Genomic DNA, 8335 nt, shown 5'->3' with positions numbered 1-8335 from the left:
TTTTCTGCTCAATTGCCTTGGGATCTCCTGACATTGCTCTACATAGGACTCTTCTTAGAGCTTGTTGGACAGGGGTTGTCCCATACACTGAGGGCTGCCCAGGAAAACAAAAGTTTAAAGCACAGGGCTGGGGATGTGGCTCAAGCGGTAGCGTGCTCGCCTGGCATGCATGCGGCCCGGGTTCGATCCTCAGCACCACATACAAACAAAGATGTTGTGTCTGCCGAGAACTAAAAAATAAATATTAAAAAAATTCTCTGTCTCACTCTCTCTCTCTCTCCTCTCTCACTCTCTCTTTAAAAAAAAAAAAAAGTTTAAAGCACAACCTGAGGATTTGGTTTGCAGGGGCAGAGCCATATCTTATGTCCTTAGTTCTTTAAAACAGAATAAAAGAAGCAGGAGAAGATGGCAGCGAAGGGAGTGCAGCACCCCAGTGCGCTGCGCCACTGTGCGGGAGAAAGACGAGGTGAAACGGCTGAAGGCTACCTTGGTGGGAATCCCCAGTGAAACTGAGGTGCTCCAGAATCTAGAGGACAGATTTCCAGCGCGCGGGATTCGGCTGCAGGGGCTTGGTCGCGGGCGATTTCTCCGCACGGAGGGAAGCAGTACCTGGTCGGCGGACCGCCCCATGGATGGAGTCTGGGACGCGCCCTAGTTAATTAGCGGCGAGGTACCAGAGTGGGATTACAGCGAAGCGGATTCTGGAGGTTCTTGCCAGTGGCGCACTGGCCGCGCTGAGTGCTGAGTTCCAGCTTTGAAACAGAGGAGAGAACCGGTCCAGTTCGATTCCCGACACCGGTCGGAACACGGAGGAGGACAGCAGCCGCCATCATGGAGAGCTGATGCAATCATCCCTGTTTTCTACTGATCTCAGCTCATTCAACTACGGAACAGGTGATTCCAGGCTGGTATTTGCCTGCGTCGCGCAGACAGATCGCTCAGGCTCGGGACTGGAAAACCTGAGGAGAATACTCTTCGGGCCTCACCCCTGGCAAGGCGGGCGCCGGACTTTGAGCGGCCAGATTCTAGTTCCCCGGGTTGCTTTGGCCCAGGACGGGAGATCCTTCGGGGACTCCGGGCGGAGGCCAGTTACAAGTGGATTGAGCGCTGAGGGGCGGCGTGGCTCTAACTCCCAGAACAGTTTTGGCCCGGGGCTAGGGAACCCACGGGGACTGCGTCTTTGACCCTGCTCCTGGCTGAGCATACACTGAGCTGGGAGAGGTTGGAGCTGCCAGGCTCGGGCTCCCGGGGCTGCTTGGGCCTGAGGCTGGGGTACCTCTGTGGAGCCTGCTCCTAGCAGAGTGTGGCAGGGATCAGAGAGGCTGGGTTCTGGCTCCTGTGGCTGCTTGAGCCCAGGGCCGCGGAGCCTGTGGGGACCGCGAGCTGAGGCCAGCCACAAGTGAAACTTGCGACGAGGGGCAGCGGGACTCTGTCTCCCAGAACAGTTTTGGCCCGGAGCTGGGGAGCCCGCAGGAAGTGCGTCTTAGACTCTGCCCCCAGCGGAGCGTGCACCGAGCAGGGAGAGTCTGGTGCGGCCAGGCTTGGGCACCGAGCAGGGAGAGTCTGGTGCGGCCAGGCTTGGGCTCCCGGGGCTGCTTTGGCCTGGGATTGGGGAACCCGCGGCGGTTGCTCTGAGGAGCCTGCTCCTAGAAGAACGTGGCGGGGATCGGAGAGACCGGCTCCTGGCTCCCGAAGCGGCTCTGGCTCAGGGTTGGGGATCCTACAGGGACTGCTTCTTGGTCCGGGTCATGCTGGGTGCTGCGGGGGCCTGGGGGGCAGAGTGGAGCTGCCTCCTGTGCCCAGAGCATGCTAAGGGTCCCGCCGGTGTGGTATCGCGACACCCCAACTGCAGCTGGGGCCGAGGAGAGTAGCCACCCACGCCTGGAACAGGACCAGCGACACGATGGCAGGGTAGCCAAGTCAACCCACTTGGAGTGGAGGCCGTGAAGAGCCGCCGTCTGATCCTGCAAGGTAGGCAGTCCTGCGTCCCACTGGCAGGATAGGCTCGGCAGCCTGCCAGTGTGATGGACGAGTAGCATCGAGGCAGTCACGTCACACTGGTTGGAGTAGGGGTTGAACAGAGCCGCCGCCAGCATCCGGAAGGAGCCCAGAGACCCGTTGGAGAGGCAGTTAGGTACCCCCACTGGGAGTGGGGGTTGAGCAGAACTGCCGCCCAGGCCCGCAGGGTGGGCAGATCTGAGACCCACGGCGGAACAAGCTTGGAGGCCGACCAGCATGGTAGACACGTCACATCAATTGGAATAGGGGTGGAGAAGAGCTTCCGCCCACATCCGGATCAGGACCAACGATCCGAGGACGTGGTAGGAACGTCACCGCAATTGGAGTGGGGGCAGAGTAGAGCAGCCACCCGTGCCCGCAGGGTGGGCAGACCTACGACCAACCAGCGTAGTGGATAGATCACCCTGATTAGAGGAGGAGCACAGCCACTACCCGCCCTACAAGAGAGATATCCCAACTATACAAAAGCAATATAAATAAGCAGGGGGAAAAATTTCAAAAACACAACAGTTTCACCAAGCAGAAAGAAATGCAAGCAATATGAAAAGACAAGGAAAGAAAGGACCCCAAGCAATGCAGGTCAACTCAACTCTAGAAGAGGTAATAGCTGCAACAGATGGAATGTCAGATAAAGAGTTCAGGATATACATGCTTCAGATGATCTGGACTCTCAAGGAAGACATGAGACAGCAAAATCAGACAATGAAAGATCACATTGACAAGGAACTACAGAAACAAATCCAGGAAGTAAAAGATCAATTTCACAGGGAGTTAGAAGTAATAAAAAACAAACAAATAGAAATCCTAGAAATGCAGGAAGCAATAAACCAACTTAAAACCTCAATTAACAATACTACCAGCAGAATAGATCACTTAGAAGTTAGAACATCAGACAATGAAGACAAAGTATTTCAACTTGAGAAGAACATAGACAGTTCAGCAAGACTGCTAAGAAACCATGAACAGAACATTCAAGAATTATGGGATAACATTAAAAGACCAAACTTAAGAATCATTGGGATACAGGAGGGCACAGAGCTCCAAACCAGAGGAATGAACAATCTATTCAATGAAATAATACGAGAAAACTTCCCAGACTTGAAGAATGAAACAGAATCCCATATCCTAGAAGCCTACAGGACGCCAAAAGTGCAAAATCATAAGAGATCCACACCTAGACACATTATAATGAGGATGCCCAACATACAGAATAAGGAGAGAATTTTAAAAGCTACAAGAGAAAGAAAGCAGATTACATTTAGGGGCAAACCAATCAGGATAACAGCTGATCTCTCAACACAGACTCTGAAAGCTAGAAGATCCTGGAATAACATTTTTCAAACACTGAAAGAAAATGGGCTCCAACCAAGAATCGTGTATCCGGCGAAATTAAGCTTCAGGATGGAAGATGAAATTAAAACCTTTCACGATAAACAAAAGTTAAAAGAATTCGCAGCTAGAAAACCATCTCTTCAAAAAATCCTTGGCAAAACATTACAGGAAGAGGAAACTGAAAATAACATTGAAAACCATCAGTGGGAGGTAGGAGAGTAAAGGGGGGAAAGTAATCAAAGAGGAAAACTAATCAGGTTTAGTAACATAAATAAACAAATATGACTGGAGGAACAAACCAAATCTCAATAATAACCCTAAATGTTAATGGCTTAAACTCACCAATTAAGAGACACAGGCTAGTAAAATGGATCACAAAACAAGATCCAACAATATGTTGCCTACAGGAGACGCATTTGATAGGAAAAGATATACATAGACTGAAGGTGAAAGGCTGGGAAAAATCATTCCACTCATATGGACTGCGGAAACAAGCAGGAGTGTCCATACTCATATCAAACAAAATAGATTTCAAGCCAAAGTTAATCAAAAAGGATAAAGAGGGACACTGCATACTGCTCAAGGGAACCATACACCAACAAGACATAACAATCATAAATAAGTATGCCCCAAACAATGGTGCAGCTACGTTCATCAAGCAAACTCTTCTCAAGTACAAGAGTCTAATAGACCACCATACAATAATCATGGGAGACTTCAACACACCTCTCTCACCACTGGACAGATCTTCCAAACAAAAGTTAAATAAGGAAACTATAGAACTCAACAACACAATTAACAACCTAGACTTAATTGACATCTATAGAATATACCACCCAACATCAAGTAGTTACACATTTTTCTCAGCAGCACATGGATCCTTCTCAAAAATAGATCATATATTATGTCACAGGGCAACTCTTAGACAATATAAAGGAGTAGAGATAATACCATGCATCTTATTTGATCATAATGGAATGAAACTGAAAATCAACGATAAAAGAAGGAAGGAAAAATCATGCATCACTTGGAGAATGAACAATAGGTTACTGAATGATCAATGGGTTATAGAAGACATTAAGGAGGAAATTAAAAACTTCTTAGAGTTAAATGAAATCACAGACACAACATATCGGAATCTATGGGACACATTGAAAGCAGTTTTAAGAGGAAAATTCATTGCTTGGAGTGCATTCCTTAAAAAAAGAAAAAAACCAACAAATATACGATCTCATATATCATCTCAAAATCCTAGAAAAAGAAGAGCAAAACAACAGCAAAAGAAGTAGAAGGCAAGAAATAATTAAAATCAGAGCTGAAATTAATGAAATCGAAACAAAAGAAACAATTGAAAAAATTGACAAAACCAAAAGTTGATTCTTTGAAAAAATAAATAAAATCGACAGACCCTTAGCCATGCTAACGAAGAGAAGAAGAGAGAGAACCCAAATTACTAGCATACGGGATGAAAAAGGCAATATCACAACAGACACTTCAGAAATACAGAAGATAATCAGAAATTACTTTGAATCCTTATACTCCAATAAAATAGAAGATAGTGAAGGCATCGATAAATTTCTTAAGTCATATGATCTGCCCAGATTGAGTCAGGAAGATATAGACAGCCTAAACAGACCAATAACAATAGAGGAAATAGAAGAAACCATCAAAAGACTACCAACTAAGAAAAGCCCAGGACTGGAAGGGTATACAGCAGAGTTTTACAAAACCTTTAAAGAGGAACTAACACCAATACTTTTCAAGCTATTTCAGGAAATAGAAAAAGAGGGAGAACTTCCAAAGACATTCTACGAGGCCAACATCACCCTGATACCTAAACCAGACAGAGACACTTCAAAGAAAGAAAACTACAGACCAATATCTCTAATGAACCTAGATGCAAAAATCCTCAATAAAATTCTGGCGAATCAGATTCAAAATCGTATCAAAAAAATTATACACCATGATCAAGTAGGATTCATCCCTGGGATGCAAGGCTGGTTCAATATACGGAAATCAATAAATGTTATTCACCACATCAATAGACTTAAAAATAAGAACCATATGATCATCTCGATAGATGCAGAAAAAGCATTCGACAAAGTACAGCATCCCTTTATGTTCAAAACTCTAGAAAAATTAGGGATAACAGGATCATACCTCAACATTGTTAAAGCAATCTATGATAAGCCACAGGCCAGCATCATTCTGAATGGAGAAAAATTGAAGGCATTCCCTCTAAGATCTGGTACAAGACAGGGATGCCCTCTCTCACCACTTCTGTTCAACATAGTCCTCGAAACACTGGCCAGAGCAATTAGACAGACGAAAGAAATTAAAGGCATAAAAATAGGAAAAGAAGAACTTAAATTATCACTATTTGCAGACGATATGATTCTATACCTAACAGACCCAAAAGGGTCTACAAAGAAACTATTAGAGTTAATAAATGAATTCAGCAAAGTGGCAGGATATAAAATCAACACGCATAAATCAAATGCATTCCTGTATATCAGCGACAAATCCTCTGAAACGGAAATGAGGACAACTACTCCATTCACAATATCCCCCATAAAAATAAAATACCTGGGAATCAACCTAACAAAAGAGGTGAAAGACCTATACAATGAAAACTACAGAACCCTAAAAAGAGACATAGAAGAAGACCTCAGAAGATGGAAAAATATACCCTGTTCATGGATAGGCAGAACTAACATCATCAAAATGGTGATATTACCAAAAGTTCTCTATAAGTTCAATGCTATCCCAATCAAAATCCCAACAGCATTTCTTGTAGAAATAGATAAAAAAAATCAGGAAATTCATATGGAATAATAAAAGACCCAGAATAGCAAAAACAATGCTAAGCAGGAAGTGTGAATCAGGTGGTATAGCGATACCAGACTTCAAACTATACTACAGAGCAATAGTAACAAAAACAGCATGGTACTGGTACCAAAACAGGCGAGTGGACCAATGGTACAGAATAGAAGACACAGTAACCAATCCACAAAACTACAACTATCTTATATTTGATAAAGGGGCTAAAAGCATGCAATGGAGGAAGGATAGCATCTTCAACAAATGGTGTTGGGAAAACTGGAAATCCATTTGCATCAAAATGAAACTGAATCCCTTTCTCTTGCCATGCACAAAAGTTAACTCAAAATGGATCAAGGAGCTCGATATTAAATCAGAGACATGGCGTCTGATAGAAGAAAAAGTCGGCTATGATCTACATACTGTGGGGTCAGGCTCCAAATTCCTCAATAGGACACCCATAGCGCAAGAGTTAACAACCAGAATCAACAAATGGGACTTACTCAAACTAAAAAGTTTTCTCTCAACAAAAGAAACAATAAGAGAGATAAACAGGGAGCCTACATCCTGGGAACAAATCTTTACCCCACACTCTTCAGATAGAGCCCTAATATCCAGAGTGTACAAAGAACTCAAAAAATTAGATAATAAGATAACAAATAACCCAATCAACAAATGGGCCAAGGACCTGAACAGACACTTCTCAGAGGAGGACATACAATCAATCAACAAGTACATGAAAAAATGCTCAACATCACTAGCAGTCAGAGAAATGCAAATCAAAACCACCCTAAGATACCATCTCACTCCAGTAAGATTGGCAGCCATTAAGAAGTCCAACAACAACAAGTGCTGGCGAGGATGCGGGGAAATGGGTACACTTGTTCATTGTTGGTGGGACTTCAAAATGGTGCAGCCAATTTGGAAAGCAGTATGGAGATTTCTTGGAAAGCTGGGAATGGAACCACCATTTGACCCTGCTATTCCCCTTCTCGGTCTATTTCCTAAAGACCTAACAAGAGCATGCTACAGGGACACTGCTACATCGATGTTCATAGCAGCACAATTCACGATAGCAAGATTGTGGAACCAACCTAGAAGCCCTTCAATAGATGAATGGATTAAAAATGTGGCATTTATACACAATGGAGTATTACTCTGCATTAAGAAATGACAAAATCATAGAATTTGGAGGGAAATGGATGGCATTAGAGCAGATTATGCTAAGTGAAGCTAGCCAATCCTTAAAAAACAAATGCCAAATGTCTTCTTTGATATAAGGGGAGTAACCAAGGACAGGGTAGAGACGAAGAGCTGGAGAAGAAGATTAACATTAAACAGGGATGATAGGCGGGAGGGAAAGGGAGAGTCAAGGGAAATTGCATGGAATTGGAAGGTGAGCCTCAGGGTTATACACAATTACATACAAGAGGAAAGGAGGAGTAGGAGAAAAATTATATAAGGGGAAGAAACAATTTATAGTAGAGGGGGTGGAGAGAGAGAAGGGGAGGGGAGGGGAGGGGAGGGGAGGGGAGGGGAGGGGGGATAGTGGAGAATGGGATAGACAACAGAATACATCAGTCACTAGAAAGGCAATTTGTAAATCAATGGAAATGTAACTGATGTGACACAGCAATCTGTATACGGGGTAAAAATGGGAGTTCATAACCCACTTGAATCAATCTGTGAAATATGGTATATTAAGAACTATGTAATGTTTTGAACAACCAACAATAAAATAATAAAAAAAAATAAAACAGAATAAATGTGCTTGGGATGTGACTGACACTACAAGAACAGCAACAGTACTCTCTTCTGTGAAATCCAAGCCAGAAGAAACCATTACAGACAAACAGCTTTTCATTCCATTTGTGGTTAGCTCAGGTTCCCCTCTGTGTTGCCCCAGAGATCCTTTTAGTACCCAGATTTCCATCTTCCATTTGTGTGCCCTTGGGGTCCTTACTGTTAGGCTGATTCACTCATCTGTCACCCATGTGACTTAACACATGGAACCCTTGACTCCTGACACCACTCACCTACTCCACGCCACCTCCTCACTGCAGAAGAGGATCTGGAAGCCTGTTTTCTTTTCAATACCTTTATTTATTTATTTTTATGTGGTTTTTAGGATCGAACCTAGTGCCTCATACATGGTAGGCAAGCA

This window comes from Spermophilus citellus (assembly GCF_964194105.1).
Source record: "Spermophilus citellus genome assembly, chromosome: 7".
Taxonomy (NCBI): Eukaryota; Metazoa; Chordata; class Mammalia; order Rodentia; family Sciuridae; genus Spermophilus; species Spermophilus citellus.
The sequence above is the reverse complement of the archived record's forward strand: the minus strand, read 5'-3'. Positions refer to the sequence as shown.